At 40.2% G+C, this 20,811-nt stretch overlaps 1 long non-coding RNA gene across 1 annotated transcript; it reads left to right on the forward strand.

Moving 5' to 3' along the window:
• The first annotated feature begins 1,222 nt into the window (after positions 1-1,222).
• LOC139363122 (uncharacterized) lies at positions 1,223-20,582 on the forward strand. The gene is made up of 3 exons (XR_011623036.1): positions 1,223-1,306; positions 3,623-3,742; positions 20,308-20,582. It is a non-coding gene; the product is annotated as an uncharacterized lncRNA (long non-coding RNA).
• Positions 20,583-20,811: the final 229 nt, after the last annotated feature.

The following is a 20,811-nucleotide window of genomic DNA, read 5'->3' on the forward strand; positions in this document are numbered from 1 at the left end:
TAGGGCTCAAGGAACCAGCACAAAATAATGCCAATACTCTGGCTATTTTTATTTCTGTAATAAACCATTTTTTAATCTCTGACTCAGGAGTTTCATATTTTATACTAGCATTCTTGAAACTGTGGTAAACTAACATTTTAGCTAACAAATAGTATAAAATTTCAGAACCTTCACAGTTCTTCATAATTAGAATCACCTAGAGAGACTTTTAAAAACACCGATACCCAAGTTTTAGCCATATCAACTCAGAGCCTCTGGAAGTGAGCCTTTAGCACTGGCTTTTTTAAAGCTCCACCGGCAGTTCTAATGTGCAGCCTCACTAGAGTAAGCTACAAGGCCATCTTACATTCAGGGTCCTCTAAAATCTGACTCAAGTTTGTTTCTCAAACTCATTTTCCAAGTGGAAAAATTAGAAATAAAGGAAGAGACTAAGCTGGAGAAAGAGAAACATTTCACAAGAGAAAACCGAAATGTAGAAGACAGGATAGACAGCTACAATGGAGAAAATGAGATTCTGAAAGTGAGAATAGAAAGAATGCATCCAGAACTCTCTTCTGTTAAAAAAAAAAAAAAAAAAGGCATTAAAAAAGAGAGAGAGAGAGAGAGATTTCTAAAAAGCTCCTTGGGGCCAATGATATCAGAAAGAGAGAGAAGTACAATCTCAGAAAATAGAAAGAAGTGATTCCCCCCAAGGAGATCAGATCCTGGGAACTAAGAGGTAGCTTCTGAAGCTGAAAATATAGAGTTTAGTGTAAAAGTAGTTGGAGAACAACTCGAACTACTCTCACCTGTTAAGGTTGGGACAACAATACTAAATTGTTAAAGAAAATTAAAAATGTGCCTAGATTTAAGGGGAGAAAAGATCATTATAATAAAGTGCTTTAAGAATTAATTGAGTTTCAGTGTGACACAGTGCCTTGAAAGCACATGCCGTAAATATGGATGGGATTTGACTCTAAGGATGTGTAAGGAAAATGGCTGCGTGACAATTAAGAGTAGGCCAAGGTAAACATCTGGTGCAGCATGACACAGTGGGATTGGAGCACAGGTGCACAATCCCATGCTTTATATAATCACAGTTATGTAACCATGTTATGGGTAGGCTCATCACCTGGCTCTGAGCTACTATCGTCTGTGAAGTGCATAAACGTATCACCGACACTATGAGAGCAGCGGTGCATAATAAAGCCATGTCCCACCTGCCTACAGACCCCTGAGTGTTCTTTCAACTACCCCCCACCTGTCCACCAGCTCCCCTGAAACCCCAGCTTGGGTTGGAACCTGACAATTGGCTCAGGATACCAAGGTGAGTGAGTCCTCAGCCCCCAGTGATCCCGGGTCAGCTATGTGGCCCTAGCATGGGTTATGGTACCCAGTGGCAGCCGTGCTGCTAGAATGGGCCCCAGTGGAAACATGGGTGATGGTGGACGGGTCCCCCATAAGCATGGAGAAAGCGCTGAAGCACCTGGAAGCTCACAGCACCGAGAAGGAGCATGTCTTTGCCGGCAGAGTCAGATGGGCGTTTTTGACTGCACTACCGGAAGTGCAGGCCCAGTCCCTGCAGGACGCAGCACAGGCAAGGGACCTCCAGGCACAAGCAGAGCACCTGGAGGCCGGGATACACAGCTTGAAACGAGAACTGGGGACTGATGTAAGTGTGGGCTTGAGCCTGCCTTCCCGGACAGAGACTTCCACTCGGTCTGACACCAAGGAGGAAGAACCCTCACTGCGAGCTCACCCGGTGGTCCACCAGAAGATAGAGCATGAACCGCCGATTGGGCCCCAAAGGCAGGCCCAGGAATCCCCTACCGTGGTGGAGCACACTTCATATAGTGCCTACACCCCGACTAAGTTGCGGGAGTTAGGCAAACAGTGTCGGCAGCATCCAGGGAAGCCCCTACCTGCCTGGATGCTCCGTCTCTGGGAGAAAGGAGCTGAGAGTGTTTCCCGTTCTGCTGCCGAGATGGAAAAGTTGGCTTATATCACAACTCACCCCTCCCTCCGTCAGCAGTTGCAGGTGAGCAGGTGGTTGGCACAAGGGCAAGGTGACCACATCCTGACTGAATGGCTGATGGCAGCCATACAGACAGTGTGGAAGGATGCTGGAGAAATACAAGAAACTGGGAGTAAATGGCAATCATATGCAAAGCTGGTGCAGGTAATTTAGGAGATGGGTATGCGGCCGGCCATGTTTGATTTAAATGCTGAGAGAGCCGCATGATGAACGCTTTACCTCCCACATGAGGTACCTTGTGTTGGGCTCTGTACTCCTGAGTGCCCTCGGCTCTCTGGCCGCGGTCCTTACTCCATATGCTGTCCTTGTCACATACATGAGGTGACTACTACCATGGCAACCCTCAGGGAAGCAGAAAGCCAGCGGCAGGAGCAGGGAGTGTGTGCCATAAAGAAAGGGAAGGTATCCCTCCCACAGGGAGCCATCTAAGGGGACAAAAAGGGGCCCCAGTAGGTGACACGCCTGCAGATGTGGATTGATCTGATATTGGCTGGGGTTGTTCTGGAGAAAATTGATAGGCAACCCCATGAAGTGCTGTTAACTTTGTGGAGGCAATTGTCCCCAGAGCAGCAATTCTGGAAAATGCCCAAGAGGGGGCGGGACAATGCTGCTCCACCCAGTCCTGCCCGGATGCTCCAGCTCAAGGATTTCTTGCAGACAGGCAGAGGAATAGAGTCTTTTGTGTTTGATTAGGGAACTGGCCAAGATGCCCGGCTTAGGGGGACACTGGATGACCAGAGGCCACATGTGGAATTGGCAATCCACTGGTCTTCCGCCAACATACAGTAGATACTGGCACAGACTGCAGCCTCATCTATGGGAATGCGGATAAGTTTTTGGGCAAGACTGAATACATAGATGACTAGGGAGGCCAGTCAGTGAAAGTGAAACTGTATCTCTGCACCTCAGTATCAGCCACTTGGCTCCCCACTTATACACTCTACATGTCTCTCATACTGGAATACATTCTGGGGGTGGACATTTTGCACGGTCTAGACTTACACACTATGGCCAGAAAATTCAGACTCCAAGTATGTGGGGTAAAGCTGGTACTACAGGGACATACATATCACCAGCCCCAGGTTCTGCCACAACCCCAGCAGGTTACCTCCACTCGTCAATATCGCTTGCCAGGGGTGCATACAGAGATAACTGAGACTATTCAGAAGTTAGAGGAGGCATAGAGAGTGCATGGCACCCACAGCTGCTACAATTCTCTAGAATGGCCAGTCCAAAAGCCTGATGGGACTTAGTGGATGACAGTGGACTATCAAGAACTACATAAAGTAACACCCCTTTTACATGCAGCTATCCTGTCTATTGCAGAGTTGATGAACCGCTTGATGATGGAATTGGAACAGTAACACTATGTAGTGGACTTGACTAATGCATTCTTTTCCATTGACCTTACTCCAGAGAGCCGGGAACAGTTTGCTTCACATAAGAAGGGCTACAATGGACTTTCACAGTGTTGCCGCAGGGCTATGTGCTTAGCCCCACCATGTTATGGTCTCATTGCCACAGATTTAGCTGCCTAGACAAGTCCAAAGGGAATCTACCTATTCCATTATATTGATGATATTATGTTAACCTCTGATTCTGTTGCAGATTTAGAATTGGCAGCACCCCTTTTGCAACAACCTTTGGCAGCATGCAGTTGGGCCATCAATGAATCCAAGGTGCAAGGGCCTGGATTATCTGCCACATTCCTAGGAGTTATCTGGCTGGGTAAGACAAAAGCCATACCGGAGGCCACCATAGACAAAATTCAGGTATATCCCTGGCCCACCAAGATAAGGCAGCTGCAGACCTTTGTGGGCCTCCTAGGATATTGGTGGACATCCGTGCACCATTTAGCTCAAATGATAAAACCACTGTACCGGTTGACAGAAAAGGAGGCTACCTGGGATTGGGATGATGACATCCCAATGAGACAGCCTTTCTGGCAGCCAAGCAGGCTATTCAGCAAGCACAGGCACTGCAACTGATTGACCAGGGGCACCCATTTGAACTCGATGTGCATGGGACAACAGATGGCTTTAGCTGGAGCCTATGGCAGTGCATGGAGCACTTTAGAACACCAGTAGGCTTTTGCTCCCAACTTTGGAAGGGAGACAAGCTCTGGTATTCATTGATAGAGAAGCAATTAGCAGCTATATATGCTGCCCTTCAGCCTTGTGAGAGTTTGACAGAAAAGGCTACAGTCATCGTGCAGATGACTTACCCAATAGTGGGGTGGATATGTTCATGGGTGAAACCCTCCAGACTGGGATGGCTCAGACATCCACTTTAGTAAAGTGGGACGCCTACTTAGAACAGCAGAGTACCATGAATACAAACCCCTTAGCAGCAGAATTATGAGAAGCCTTGGGACCTGTATTCCTCATGTAAGATAAGGCCATGGATTGGCCAGAGGCACCCCTGGACCCTGAGCCATCGCCATTTAAGAAAGGGTGCCTCCTCATTCCTAATGAAGCATGGTTTACCAAAGTGCCACTGCTACCTGGACTCCCATCATGGTCCAGCCTATTACTGATACCATATGGTTTGACACCGGGTGTGGACAAAGTAGTCAACTGGCGGAACTCAAGGCAGTGTAGATGGTGATCACCAAGGAGACACCTATGGTAATCTGCACCAATAGTTTGGCAGTTTATCAAGACCTAACATTGTGGTTAACTAACTGGAAGTCACAGAATTAGTTGGTTGGCCACCAACCCATTTGGGGCCAAGCCATGTGGCAAGACATATGGGAGATATGCCAACAAAAGGGTGTGACTCTGTATTATATGACAGGTCATGTGCCTTTGGCTGCCCCCGGCAATGACAAGGCAGATGCCTTGGCCAGAATCCGATAGTTGGAATGAGCACCTATGTGAGATGTGGCCCTAGGGCTACACTGGAAATTAGGCCACATGGGGGGTAAACTGATGCAACAGAGCACTGGGGTCTGTTCTTGCCCAGGCAGAATATTTGGGAGGCCTGTAGTAAGTGCCCAGCATGCGCACAGGCATACCCCAGATGGAGGCAGCTGCCTAGTGTCATGTAACAAGTGACGATAGGGCAGATTCCCTTGACCAGATGGCAGATAGATTACACTGGGCCACTGCCAAAATCACAGGGATATGCACATGTGCTGATGTCTATAGACATGGCCACTGGCCTGTTGATAACCTACCTTGTAGGGTGGCAGACCAACAACATACCATTCAGGCCCTGTAACACTTGTGTGCTCTATATAGTCACCCTTAGCAATTGAAAGTGATAGAGGAACACATTTCACTGGACAGCAGACAAAACACTGGGCACGGCAGATGGACAGAAAGTGGGGATTTCATGTTCCATATAACCCACAGGTTGCTGGCATGACTGAACAATATAATGGACTCTTGAAAAGTGGGTTACACTTGCATGTTACTCTCCCATCTTTGCAAGGCTGGAGTTCAAGTCTAGACCTGGTGCTCCAGACCTTGAATGAGTGGCCACGAAAAGGTGGCCCAGCCCCAGTGGAGGTACTGGTACACCAGGCTGCTGCCTCCATTCAGTTACAGATACACACCAAGAATGACCTCCTCTAACCAGGTATAGGGACAAACAGTAATCTGTTGTTGCCTGTCCCAACACCTCTAAAGGTAAGAGAACAAAAAACCTGGCTTTGGCCATGGACCCTCCAAGTCCCCCACTGCAAGTGGTTGGCCATCGTAGCCCCTGGGAGGAAGGTCTACAGTATGATTTACATGTCACTCCTTGGGTACTTGAAGTATAGCCTCCACAATTGACCATTCATAAGGGAACAACCAAGAAAAGAACTCTCCTCTAATGGACATATGTACTGTCTGTGTAGCCTATTATTAACTCCCCAGTAACTTTAGCATGAATACAGCACCCAAAGGAACCATTGGGAACTGAAAAGGTATGGTACCATTATCCAGGAGAGAAGACCCTGGCAGCTGCACTACTATCCAGAGATGAAGAGTTGGCCTGTATTTTGCCTAAGGAGCGAGATTTACCCATTAGTACCTGTGCCTGCTTTGTCATTTCGACTATAGGTTGACATACTCCAACAGTATTGTGGAATGGGCTTACACCTACGCTGAAGTGACTAACATTTCCAGTTAGTAAATCTACACCACCCTTCCAGCAACAGCTGTGGACAGCTTGCCCTGGCACATATACCCAGCTTCTATAGACAACTAGACATGGCTAGAGACTTAGGGTCTCATCAGCAATGCCCAGAATGTGACATGACAAGCTTTGGATAGGGGGTGCCACAAAACCCATGACATGCCCGCCCCCTGGCTGACCTGTAGTGTCTATGATGGATGGGGCTGGTTAGTGGGAAAACAAGTGGTGCCCCCACCACAGGGACCACAATGTATAGAGCAACATTGGGGTAGCATCACCATGCAGTGGTTGCCCACCATAGCCTGCACAAGGTGTGGTGGAATAAGTGGCCTCATCAAGGCCGGGCCCCAGTGGACTTTGTGCCACCTGGGAGTTTATGGGTCTGTGGAGACACAGGTTGGCCAAATATTTGCCAGTGAACTAGACTGGCTGCTGTGCCAAGGGGTGGCCTTATGTGCCTGCCACTGAGCTTCCCACATTGCCTAGATGCCCACACAACCGGGAGGTGCTATATTCCTGGATTTTGCTAGTGCACCAGGCCCTGTGGAGGCTCTCCCCTTTTGATTTGACCATCCCTGGAGCAGGTGTCATCACTGTGAAAATGCAGGTTACAGCCCTTGCAGAGCACCCAGCTCAGGCCCTGAATTATACCTGAGTCATCCTCCTCCTCTTAAGCAATGAGGTTGATAAAACCAGAAAGGTGGTGCTGCAAAACCAGATGGCCTTAGATATATAGTAACAGCTGCCCCAAGTGGGACCTGTGCCCTTATAGGAGTGCAATGTTGTACCTTTATTCCAGACAATCAACAACACATAACAGCAGCCTTACAAGGGATGTCACAGGAGATTAAAGCAGTTGAGAGCCTTACTGACCAACCCCTACAGAGATGGTGGGCGTGCCTGGGCTCTGGTCTACATTAGGCCCTGATAATCATAGGCAGCATAGCAGAAATATTAGTCCTAGGTTGCTGCTCCCTGTATTGTTGCTGTCGCCTGTGGGTCCAGGGTGCCGCTCTATGGGCACGTTTCCCCACTAAGAGGACCCCCTCAGCTTAGCGGGTGGAGTGTAAGAAAAACGGCTGTGCAGCAGTCAGGAGTAGGCTGAGGTAAATGTCTGGGGCAGCATGACACAGTGGGATTGGAGTGCAGGCACACAATCTTGTGCGTTATATAATCATGCACAATGATTATATATTATGAATCCATGAAACCATGCTATGGGTGGGCTCATCATCTGACTCTGAGCCACTATGGTCTGTGAGGTGCATAAATGTATCACTGACACTGTGAGAGTGGCAGTGTGTAATAAAGCCATGTCCCACCTGCCTACCGCCCCCCAAGTGTTCTGTCAACTACCCGCCCACCAACTCCCTTTGGATTCAGCTCAGGTTGGAACCTGACAGGATGTCAAAGCAAAGATGGGGCAGATGAAAGTGGAGCCAGGCAGGACAAAAGCAGATGGAGTCTGAGTTAGATGCTGGTCTAATGGGAGAATATCTCCTGGGTGGGGTATCCAACTCAAAGAGTATAATTTTGACAATTAGTATATTTGGCAAATAGGCAATTCTAGAATATAGCACTATCAGTGTCTACAAAAAAATCTGAAGGAATAAAATAGAAATACAAAGAATAATCTAAAGGAAAAAATTGAATTAGATCAAGCAAACAGTGCTGTAGAAGAAAAGGAAACAACTTACACAGTAATTTAAACTTAAAAATTCAACTGAGCTTCACTGAAGGTATATACTGGAATGGTAGAGAGAAATGAAACTAGAGACAAATCTCCTACAACTACAGAAAAATAGATGTGAGAAAATAATGTTACTCAAGAGTTGAAACATTTGAAAACTGAGCACAAAGTTTTAAAGAGCAGGCCCCTAAAGGGTACAGATTTCAGAATAATCAGAAGAACCTTCATTTCAGAAAGCTATTAAGGGTGATTCTCAGATACTAAGAAAATTTTTTTCTAGTAGCAGGTTTCTGGGCTTAAGCAATTAATACTGAAAAAAATGAACAGGTTCAGGGTGGAAAATGCTTGCTCACAAAATATTGGAACACTATAACATTAAATGGATTTCATAGCTATTAAACTTTAGGGTGCCTGAGGCACATGACTCAAGGGAGAAATATAAATTAAAAGAGTTTAAGTATGCAGAAGGAAAATAAAAGCATCTGAAATGATACTCATATGCCAAAACCACCACCATCATAATTTCTGAGCTACAAAAATATATAGAGAGAGTGCATGCATAGGTTTCCCTCCCCAATTCTAATCATGGGGTAGTGACAAAATGGACTCTTGCTAGCAGAGATCTCAGGCTTTCAGATTCACTATTCATGGATTTGAAAGAACTGAAATCATAGGCAGGAGTCACAGCAAGTTTGAACTAAGAAAAATATCTCCATCTAACTTCCTTCTCTTAAATACTCTTGAGACAACACTAAGTGCATGGTCCTAGATACACACTTCTGTTTGAGATCAGTGGTCCGGGAAATGGGAATTGACCCATTTTCCAAACTGAATGGCTGTGGAATTGGTGCTTGGATGATTTTTTATTCTATTAATGTGTTGGACACTTTTTCAAAAAAACAAGGGTATAAAAAATGTAACAGATGCAACTGAAAGAAACCCATATATTTATATGAAAAAATCTGGCTACAGATGCTAAAGAAAACCTAACTCTACCCAGGCCAGGAAGAGAAATTGGGAAAGACTTGAAGTCCTTTTATTTTCATTTTACTTAAGCAATATAATTTGATTTGGGACTTGAAATCCATGGAATCTCTCTGGAAATTGTACAATTAGAAGGCAGTTACACTCAAATTTGGAACATCTCTGTGCTGATGAAAGTTTATTACCAGAATATCATAATGTCTCATTCATTCTTATTGCAAAATTCTGACAAGCAATTTTACATTATGGTCAGCCCTAGTTGTGAAATGCTCACTTAATTAGCAAACAGTTCTGACCTATATCAGAGCCTTCTGGGTGCTAAATCGACACTGACAATTAATGATCCCAGAAGGATCAATAATTGGCACAGGGGAGTGACCTCATGAAGGGGGAAGCTGTCTCAAGAAGTCCATCTTCTCCTCCAAGAGGAAAAGCCATACTCCTAAGTGAGCATAGGCTTATTGGTTAAACTTGATGGGTGAAAAGCAACAAAAACAACAAGACCAATAACAATCTAAGATGATGGCAGAGCACCTTGGTCCTTTCAGGCTGCTAAAACAAAATACTACAAACTAGCTACCCTTTAAACAACAAAAATGTGTTTATCGTTGTTTTGGAGGCTGAGAAGTCCAAGACCAAGGCACCTGGCAAGTTCAGTGTCTAGTGAGGGCCTGCATCTTCATAGACAGATGTCTTCTCACTTTACCTTCACATGGTAGAAAGGCAGGGGGTCTCTGTGGGGGCCTCTTTTATAAAAACGCTAATCTCATTCATGAAGGCTCTGCTCCCATAATGTAATTACCTCCCAATGCCCTACTTCCCAATACCATCATCTTGGGGGGGGAGGGTGGAGATTTCCACATATACATTTTGGGAAATGTAAACATTCAGACCACAGCACAGAGGAAGGAGGAAACCGAGTATATTATTAGATTGACAAATTTTGGACAAGGAACTGGACAAGGAGAGCTGAGATCTTTTCCCTTCCCTCCTTTTTGGGAACCAATCCGCCTGCAGAGGTTACATATTATTGTCTATCTTTAACACAAATGTAATTTTACAACTCTGCCCCCTGGGAGGAGACCTGCCATAGTCCAGACAGGCCTGTGGATGAGAAAATCTGCCTGTTTATGGGCAGTAATATTTGGTATTTATGGGATTCAGTATGTTTGCCACACACTTGTAGACAAGTATCTCAACAGCTCTAGCAATAACAAAGCAAACATTTAAATCCTCCTCAGCTAGACTTCCTTGTCTATCTCAATTGAAACAGAATTAAGAGAAAGGATTTGGAGAGATGTTATGTACTGTTCCTCTCCAAATCCCAAATATTTCCAGTTCTTAAAGCACAACAACACCCTGTTTTGTCACACCAGAGAGCTGTTACCTGCCTAACACAAGTAGGCATTTGAGTGTGACCTGTGGACCAGAGTAATGATAGGGGGAGTGAAGAAGAGTTTTCTGAATTCGTATGGATGAGATTTGGTGATAGATTGACACCATCTGGATATAAGGAAGGAAACTTCATGGATGGACACCAAACATTTTATTTTGGGGACTGACAGAGGAATCTGAAAAATAATGGTGCTGCTGTTAAGAGAAATCAGGAAACAAAGAAAGCAGAACTCAGCCTATCACTATGCTTTCAGTTTGACAAATATTTTCTTAGTAAATACTATGTGCCAGGCACTGTGTTATGACTCAGTGATACATGGTTAAAAGGGCATGGAGGAGACTTTTTGCCAGTTACCCCATGGTCCCCTGCCTGACAGCACCACCAGCAGCAACAGTAGTACACAACACACAGTAGAATATAAGCTTTATGACCCAAATCGTCTACTCACATTCATCAAAGAACATTAAAAGGAGATCCAAATGCATGGTTCACCAAAATATAGCAAAATCCCTTTCTTCTGCATTCTCTAGAATCCCTAAGTTCTCCAGAAACTCAATCCTCAAACCCCCAGTTTCTCAATCCAGAGATCAATTATTTTTGCTGCCTCTTCTTCCTCTTTGTTCTTCCTCTCTCTTCATTTCCCTCTGCAGTCGATGCTCCAGAACTTTCCCTATAGACTGTGACTTTCCGGGGGATGTCATCTTTAACATCCATAACTTTTTTCCCTAAGGATCAGTCCACTGACTCTATCTTTTACATTTATGGACCTGTTCTCCTTATCTGACATCATACACAACCTAAAATCCTTTCTGGAATTGTCAGAACCCTTTAGAAGGGGATGGAAGGAATAAAGCTAAGTGAGCACTGCCAGAATCCTCTTCAGGGGAAGCGAGAGGGAAGGGGTGAAAATACTTACATAATCGTAGCCAATCATAATTATAATAAAAATAATAATTAAAATATTAAATGTTTACTAATACAAGGAGCTACACAGAGCACCATTACATAGGCTATTTAATTTTTGCACCAGTTATTTGATAATTGCTGTTATTATTTCTGTGGTAGGGAGGAGGGAATTAAGGCTTAGTGATTACACATTATCCAGGGTCACAAAACTAGAAAGAAGGAAAGCCAGAACTGGAACCCAACTTTGCCTGACTTGGGAACCCTTAATATTCTCACACTTTGTTTAGTCCATGACAAAAATATCTTGACCATTTATTTGTATCACCCCCTAAAAAATCCCAAATTTTTAAAACTTTTTCTAGTGGAAAAGATCGGGAATCTTAAAGCACTTAGAGCATCACTGCATAGAAAAGCACAGATATGTGCCAGCACATTCTCAGCACTCAAGTAATATCTGCTCATTCTGATTTATAATGTCTAAGACAGATTCATATAATAACTCCACCCAGCCCTTAGTCTCCAAATCCATTTTTCCAATTTTTCTTGCTTCTATAAGACATGTCATTCCCCTGCACAGGCCACTATGTCAATTTGGAATCCACTCTCCTTCGCATAATCTGTTAAGTCAGAATCTCCTGCTTATTTTTCTTTAAGAATATTCCTCCCATGAATCTTTTCATTGATGACTACCACTACAATTAACCTAAGTCCTCTAAAGGTCTAAATGATTATTTTAGGCCTTAAAACATCACAAAAACATTTTAAGTGGATTTCGGTTTCTAGATTCTGTATTACAATAAATTTGACACAGTACATATTACCTTTACACAAACCATTTAATGGATTCTGATTGACTTTAGATTAATGTCCACATCCTTTGGTCATGGTCTGACCCCTACATCTCCAATATAATACTCTACTAACTCCCTAGCCAAAGACTCAAATCCAGACAAACTCCTTTACTCATTTTTCCCTGAATATATGTTTACATTACTTTCTCTTAAGTGAAATATGAAAAAACAATAATATATATAAATGGGCTCACCATCATTCACAACTAAAGATACATTAATTAAAACAATAAAATACATTTTTAACTGAGTAGATATGCAAAGATGCTAAGGGATAAATTATAGGGTTTGATAGCACAATAAGCTGACAATAGTTAATAATTTATTGTGTATTTCAAAATGGCTAAAAGAAAGATTTAAAATGTTCCCAACACAAAGACATAATAAATGTTTAAGGTGGTGGATATCCTAAATACCCTGATTTGATCATTATACATTGTATGTCTGTATCAGATTATCACATGTACCCCATGTGATATGTGCAATTATTACATATCAATAACAAAATACATATGTACAATTATTACATATCAATAACAAAAATAAAATATTGAAAAATTGCATTGAATTGGACACACACATTCACACACAAATGCGTGTGTATACGACTGGTGAAATTTGAATAAACTATGGGTTGCATCAATGTTAATTTCCTAGTTTTGATATTATGTTATAGATGTTAGCATTAGGGAATTTTAGGTAAAGGGAGCAGTACATGGTTTTCCCCATACATATCTTTACCGCTTCCTGTAAGTATGTAATTATTTCTTATGAACATGTAATTATTTCAAAATAAAGGTAAAGATTGTAAAATTCTTACCAAAATAGAAAGCTGAATATTGTTAATACTTTAAGAGGAGTATAAAGCCTATATGAACGTTTTAGGATTGCTAAAATATGTTGGCATAATCTTATAAACTCTTAACAAATCTAGTGTAAACAGCCAACAATAAAAAGAACAAGCTGAAGAATAGATGAACAGTTGTATCTCATTTATGTAAAATATGTAAATATTTATTGACTAAAATATAAAGAAAGAAACCACATGTTGGTTCATGCCTGTAATCTCAGCACTTTGGGAGGCCAAGGTGGGCAGATCACCTAAGGTCAGGAGTTCAAGACCAGGCTGGCCAAAATGCTGAAACTCCATTTCTACTAAAAATACAAAAATTAGCCAGGCATGGTGGTGCCCACCTGCAGTCCCAGCTACTTGGGAGGCTAAGGCACAAGAATCACTTGAGCTCAGGAGAAGAAGGTTGCAGTGAGCTGAGATGTTGCCATTGCACTCCAGCCTGGGCAACAGAGCGAGACTCTGTCTCAAAAAAATTAAAATAAAATATCAAGAATATACACACCTAACTGTTAATAATGCTTATCTCTAGAGAATGTGATAGAACTGGGGAAAAAGAGAGTGGAATTTTATTTTTTACATTAATATAATTCTATATTGCTTAACTTTTTTGGTATTGCCCTATTTTTGTTGTAATCTAAAATTAATCAGGAGGATAATGAAAAGGAAGAAATTGCAAGAGAAAGAAGGAATTGCCTCCTCTAAGCCTTTGCTCATCCCATTCCTTCAATGCCTATTTTAAAATTTCCTTTCCTGCATGAAATCTCAACAGAACTCAGAACAACAGAGGTATTTTATTTATTGTCTAACACTATGTATTTGAGACTTAGAAAGTCTTTCTTAAAATATTAGACTCTGGAATTATAGATTTTTCAAGAAGTGTTTACCATGATAATACTAATGCCTTATATTTGCAAAAAGATGGGTTATTCACAAATTATCTGCATTACTTTATCTGCCATTAGAAAGACAAGAATAAAGAAAATGTACATTTGAAAAACACAGACCTTAATTCAGTACCATAGTCTTAAACTTCTGGGTCAGTCAGTCAGTCAGAAGAAAAAGTAATGCAACCTTAAAGAATTAATGCAGAATTAATGAATGAAGATTTGGGGGATATTTGAACATAGCTACTTCTTTCAGAAAAGCAAGATAAGTTTTAGAAATTACTAAAATTCTCATATTAACACCCCAAAAGTGATTCTGTCCAGATATACTAATCCAGTGCTCATTAATCCACTGTTGTATAATTTTCTGCAAAATAATGCTTTGTCCTCTTGTGGCAGCTTCTTTCCTACACAACAAACATCCTCAAAAGTACTTGCAGTACAGGGAAGAGATTCCAAACTGTATATGCCCCTGCATTCAGACTTCCTGGGTCTTTCCTTGATGTTTGGGCAAACATAAGGATTGTTCAATGTATGTGAAGACACAGCAGCAGTACACATCTTCAGGAGTTCTTCGGAAGTCCTTAAATGTAGATATATCTTCCATTCTACACTGGTAGCTGTATAATTGATCTTGATATTTGGATATTTATCATTCACTTGAAAAAACTGAAAGAAATAGATCTGATATATATCAAAACTTTATTCATTGAGGGCTAAGAATTAATTTTATAATAACATCAAAATTATACCTGCACTTTACTATATTCTAAGCAATTATTGTATAAATCTGAGTATCTCAAAGATATGACACATCATCTCAATTATTAGATTACAGTAGATAGATAGAAGATTATTAGGTTTTATTCAGATTCCAAATAAAATGTAGGAATTCTTTTGCAACTTTCTGTTGATTTTCTAACATAATTGTGCCTTGTGCACCATCTAGAGGAAAGATGTTAAATTTATACTGAGCAGAAACATTTACATTGGTTGTGGAGACAAATTGAACAATCTCATCATGACAGTTATAAACTAAAAACTATTTCATCTACCTAAGATGATTTTCATGTAGTCTTGCTGGAATATGAATACCCATCTTATGTAGATGAAGTTAGATATCAGTTGGAATCTACCATGAATATTTATAGTTGCAATTACTTAAAACTGTTGCTTGAATATAATTTAAACTTTAATTTCCCTTGGTAAATTAGAGGGCCTAAAGCTAGATTTTCTCTAACATTAAACTGAAGGTTATTTATTTAAAATTAAATATACCACTTGTGTTATCCATAGTTTAAACAACAAAGAAAAACCCTTTTTTTATTTTCAATATATATATTTTAAAAAAGCTCTGTTTTACTGACAAGGAAATCAAAATATAGATTAGAAAAACTTTCAGACCTAAGTGTTCTATTACCAAAAAAGAGACAAGAATTGAACTTCATCATCAAACACTTTTTCCAAATATCTTTCTAAGCTTCCTAGAATCCATAGAGCAAAATGAGTTAAATCAATACTTGCACTATCTTCTATTAGTAAATATGTATAATATGCAACTCTGTCTTTATAGATGATATTCAAGCTATTTCCTAACAATAATTGTTACAATTACTTTTAAACACAATTTTTTTAAACGAGAAGAGGTCCCTTATTGTCTTACTATGCTATATTGAAAGAACCTAACCAGGACAAAAACTCTACGTCCTCATCTCTTCTTAATATATACCCTCTCTTCCTAATTAACCTCACTGAAAAATAAAGTCTCAGTTAATAGTTATATGACAATGACTCCAAATTAATATATAGAATATATTATCACCTCTGTATATTTAAAAGTAACTCAGCATCTCTACTTGTATGTTTCAAAGATATTTCAACTCAACACATTCAGAGCTATTGTGTTCCTTCCTCCACAGTTTGCTTCTCTTGCCGCACCCCTTTGTTCGGTCTATGGCGCCATGAAACTTGAAAGTCATCCTTGAAAAACTCCCTCTTCCTGTTTTTCCATATCTAAGCCATCGTCCAAACCACTAATTTAACTCTAAGTAACTCTCAAATCTGTTCACCCTATCTATCTTTATTCCTTCAATCCAGTTTAAACTAAGAACACTCTGACCTGGGCAACGGTCACAACCTCCAATCATCACCTTGTATTATATTGCCCACACTCAATTCACCACACAGCAGCTAGCCTGTTCTCTTTGCACTGCTTCTGCCTGGAAACCTTCTATAAGCTTTTAGTGGCTTCCCATTGCACCTAGAGGCCAAGATCCCAGGCCCGACTCTAGTTACGAAGGCTCCCCTATATGGCCAATGCGTGCTTCACTGGTCTCATGTCACATTTCTTTTCCCTTTGTCCTCCATGCTGTAGCCACTGGAAGTCTCTCAATTTCTCTAAATACCATTCTCTTTTCCAAGACTAGAATTTGGTAAATGTTATACTTTTTCTTTAAATGTTCTTCCTCTTGCCCCATTTTCATCAAATTATCTTATTTTCAGTTATACTTTCGATGTCAATTCAAATTTGCTTTCTTGGGGAACCCACCCCCTGGGACTAAGTCAGGCACTTTCACTTATCCACCCCCTGGGAAATCCCCATGAACACAGAAAACTCCGGTTTTGCTCATCATTACATTCTCAGTGCACAGCATAGAGTTAATAAGAACTTAAATATTTCTTGAAGGAAGAAACAAATGCATGAATGAGAATGCTCACTTTGGTTTTCTTGCTGAAAGAAAAAGATGAAAGAAAGGGTACTGAAGTTTGTCACTTTATCTCCTCTCTTTCCCAAGACCCAGTGAAAAAAATATTATAAGTAAACACAAAAATGGTGTAAACCAATAATGAGAAATAGAACAGAAAGTGGGACACTCAACAAATGATGCCAACAAATTTTCAGAAGACTGAAAGTAGGTGATGAACTAGTAACTAATAAAGTAAGGCAAAGGAAGATGCTGTACAGGACATACACAGAAAGGGAAGAAGAGGAAAGCTAATCTGTCCATTAGAAACCAGAGGACTGAGGAGTTTGAACTGCCACTACGGGGGAGAGTTGAAGTGAGGCATGGCTTAAAAACAGAGATAATTCAAAAGATTTCAGATAAGACATGTTACTTCCCCCCACAGCCATCTCCCTCCTTCAACCTCTACTTTCTCAGAAGGTCCAACTGCCTTACATTTATCCCCATACTAACCCCAGGTGAAAGTGACAGAGAGAAAGTGCTCACACATGTGGGACAGAAAGGAAGGAAAAGGGGAGGAAGGAAGGAAGGAAGGAAGGAAGGAAGGAAGGAAGGAAGGAAGGAAGGAAGGAAGGAAGGAAGGAGCCACTCTTCTCTGTATAAAACTGAATATACTTTGGAAGAACCAGGGCAGTTTGCATGAGAATGGAAACTCAGACATTTAGGAGTCTCAAATTATAATGTTTAGTGCCCCACCCACAATGATAATGTTTGGTGCCCTACCCACATACCTTAAAACAAAACTTGCCAGTACAATAACTGTACCTGATAGAAACTCACTTGGCTTTTCTATTACCTCTTTCATAAGTCAAATGGACAAACAAGAACCACCAAGAAAAAAACCTGCAACATGGATGAGAAAAGCTAAAAGAAGCAAAAATGACTCCAGAAAAATCAGAGGTAATTCATCAACAAAACGACTCTTAAAAAAAAAAAATTCTTATTGCATCCTGAAAGATATTCCAGAAGCTATTTCATCTATTGCATCTATAAAACAAATAAACAAAAACCAAGAACAAGATACTATTAAAAAGTAAAAATAAGAAAGCAAATGTGTTAATGAAAATTAAAACATCAATACTAAAAAATCTTCCAGACTATAGAACTAAAAGATAAGCAATAGAAAATAGAAGAGAAAATGAGACAAAGATGATTACTCCAAGATATGCAACATAAAAGAGAGCAGAGGTAAGTACTTATTCAGTGAAAGTCTACAGATTGAAAGATCCCATGGTGTGTCTGGCTCAACTAATAAAAGAAAGACATATGCTGAGCCATATCATTATAAAACCTCAAAACAATAAATATAGAAAATATATTTAAATTTTTCACTGTGGAGATAAAAACAAATTTTTAAAAAGGAACAGAAGATAGACTATCATCAGAGTTATCAGCAGTACTCAGTGACAGAAAACAATGGAATAAGGTTTTCAAAATTCTGAAGGAAAATTATTTTCCACCTTGAAATGCATGTACTCCAGCAAAACCATCTATCAAATGTGAGGGAAAAGAAAGAAATACTTTCAGACATACAAGCAATCAGAAAATTTAACTACCATGGTGCTTTCTGGTGAAATTCCTTTAGGATACACTCCTACAAAAGAAAGAAACAGACCAAGAGGGAGAAAAATGACAGGCAACAATGGGTCTTTCTCAGAAGAGCACGGAAGACACAGGAGGTGTCCCAGGATGACAGGGGAACACCAGAACAGAAAGCTGTACTCTGCAGCCCGGCAAGATGGTGATCTCCAGACAAAAGAACCAGGTGGAGGGAAAGTCCACAATGTTATGGACTGTACAACATAAACTTTGAACAAAATGTAAAATGAAACAAAGGCAAATGATGCAAGGAGGAAGAAGAAGCCAATTAGAAACTACAAGAAGTAAACAATTGTAAAAGAAAGAAAATATAGAAATAATGCACTACTTACCTCTCCAGTAAACGACATTTACCTGATCATAAAGACATTAACACTGTCTACTGAATTTCATATTTTAGAATCAATTCATGGACAAACTGTGAAAGCACTGTCGTTACAGAGTACAATGTAAGTGGCATGAAGCTCATTAAAAGTGAAAGTACAGTGACAAAAGGTAACAGGTAGAAGGGAAATTTGGGGAACTGAAGGGTAGAGTGGGGCTCCTGTCCATGTTGTGCAGAGTGGAAACAAAAGATACTCTCTATAGTTGGAGAAACAAGGAATCAAGATTGTATAAATCTTAAAATTGCAGGAACTAAAGCAATAGATGGAAGATAAAATTTTTAATTGAAATACACTAGAAGGCAGGGGAATGTAAGAAAGCTTAGTAAAAATGAGCTAAGTCCTCCTCTATCATACTAAGAAGTCAATAAAGAATATCTAAAATTGATAAATCTTGGAAGAGATATATAAGCACATTTTGGAAATATCTTAACAGTGTACAAGCTGTGTAACTGCCAAGTTAGTTAACCCCAGTATGCCTCAGTTTCTTCACCTTTAAAACGAGAATAATAATAGTACATACCTTGTGTTGCTTGTGATGATTAAATGAGTCAATATATGTAATCACTTATAACAGTGCCTGGTACATTGTGAGTGCCGCATACAAATAAGTAAATATATTGGTGAGTGATACTGGTGAAGATACTGAAGAGAACCATAGACCTTCTAATTTTCATTATTTACCTTTCTTATTATCTTTTATTTCTTTTAATAAGAAATACCTTTCTTATTACTCTTTTATTTCTTAATGTTTTGATAACAAAAAACTTGTTTATTTAAAATAACTTTAACAGTCATTTCAAAAGCCTATATTTGCCAAATTTAAATTTATACAATTTTGTTGTTATTGTTGTTGTTAGAGACAGGGTCTTGCCATGTTGCCCAGGCTGGTCTCAAACTCCAGGGCTCAAGTAATCTGCCCACCTTGGTCTCCCAAAGTTCTGGGATTATGGGTGTCAGCCACCACACCCAGCCTATACAATACACTTTTAAGCTCTGCTATGAAACTAATAAAAGTCTATCTAAAGTCTATGAAATTAATAAAAATCTATCTGAAGTCAAATAGGATTAAAGTATCAAATGTGAACACTTCTAAGCCAAATTCCCATTGTTCTATGATCTTCCAGTTTCTACTTCTCTTTGCTATGTTCCTTTCTTTTTCTCCTTCTCTTTCTTTTTCTCTTCCCTTGTCCCTTTTTCTCTTTCATGTTCTTCTCTCCATCTATACTGGTTGCTCTGCCTAAGCTTTCATATGTTAATGGCCTGCCTTACAGTCTTGGCTGATCCCTGTTGGGGTATTTAATACTCAGTGGATTGGTGGCCATGGAAATAGGATTTTAGAAATTAGTTTATTGGTCTCTATAACAAAATCATTATTGTAAACAAATTAAACTTACTAAATATTACAAATATAATGCTTGACCTGTTCTCTGAAATCTCAGAGATGACCACACTTTTTAAATATAAGAAAATAACTTCAAAAAAAATAATGTGACCCACATATTCCACATATTCCAAAATTCCACTGTCTTAATGAATCATTGAAAGAACTCAGAGAAATCATGTGCATTTGACATCATCCAGATAATTCTTTAAATTATACTTACCAAGAGAAGCACTGACTGTAAATTCATATTTTATCATTAATTAAAATAAAATGGATATTGACTAAGGGGGAAAATCTGATCCTAGGGAATACAACTCTCTGAAGTACATTCAGTGATGTAGTTTTGCTGAGAATGAACAATTCTACTGCCGGGAGAGTGAAACTTAAGAAATTAATCATATTTATCACCATTTTGGGGCCGCCGAAAATGAGATTCAGGTTTCTTTAGCAGATTTCTCTTACCGGTGATCTTTTTCTGCACGCATTTACAGGTCGCAGTAGTAACAGAGAGTGAACAGCAGAGGGAGCTGAAGACGTAGGCCAGCCGGTGAACATCTGTAAGACCGGTATTTCACAGCAGGCTTGGATTTAGCGGCGTTCATGTGCAAAACTCGGCACCGAGAGACTGTGCAAAGCATACTGATTGAAATAATTAGGATATTTACTTATTCTTAAAAGAATTATAAAAACATGAAGCTAACTTTAATAGAATCCATTCTTGACAAATATTATTTTGGGGGCCAATGTGATTAGGAAAAGATTTTAATTTAACAAGTCCAGGAGTACATGTGCAGGTTTGTTATATAGATAAACTCGTGCCAAGAGGGGTTTGTTCTAGAGATTATTTCATCACCCATGTATTAAACCTTGTACCCATTATTTATTTCTCCTGATCCTCTTTCTCCTCCCAGTCTCCACCCTCCAGTAGCCCCCAATGTCTGTTCTCCTGTATGTGTCCTAGTGTTTTCATCATTTAGCTCCCATTTGTAAGCGAG

Source organism: Macaca nemestrina, chromosome 5 (assembly GCF_043159975.1).
Source record: "Macaca nemestrina isolate mMacNem1 chromosome 5, mMacNem.hap1, whole genome shotgun sequence".
Classification (NCBI taxonomy): domain Eukaryota; kingdom Metazoa; phylum Chordata; class Mammalia; order Primates; family Cercopithecidae; genus Macaca; species Macaca nemestrina.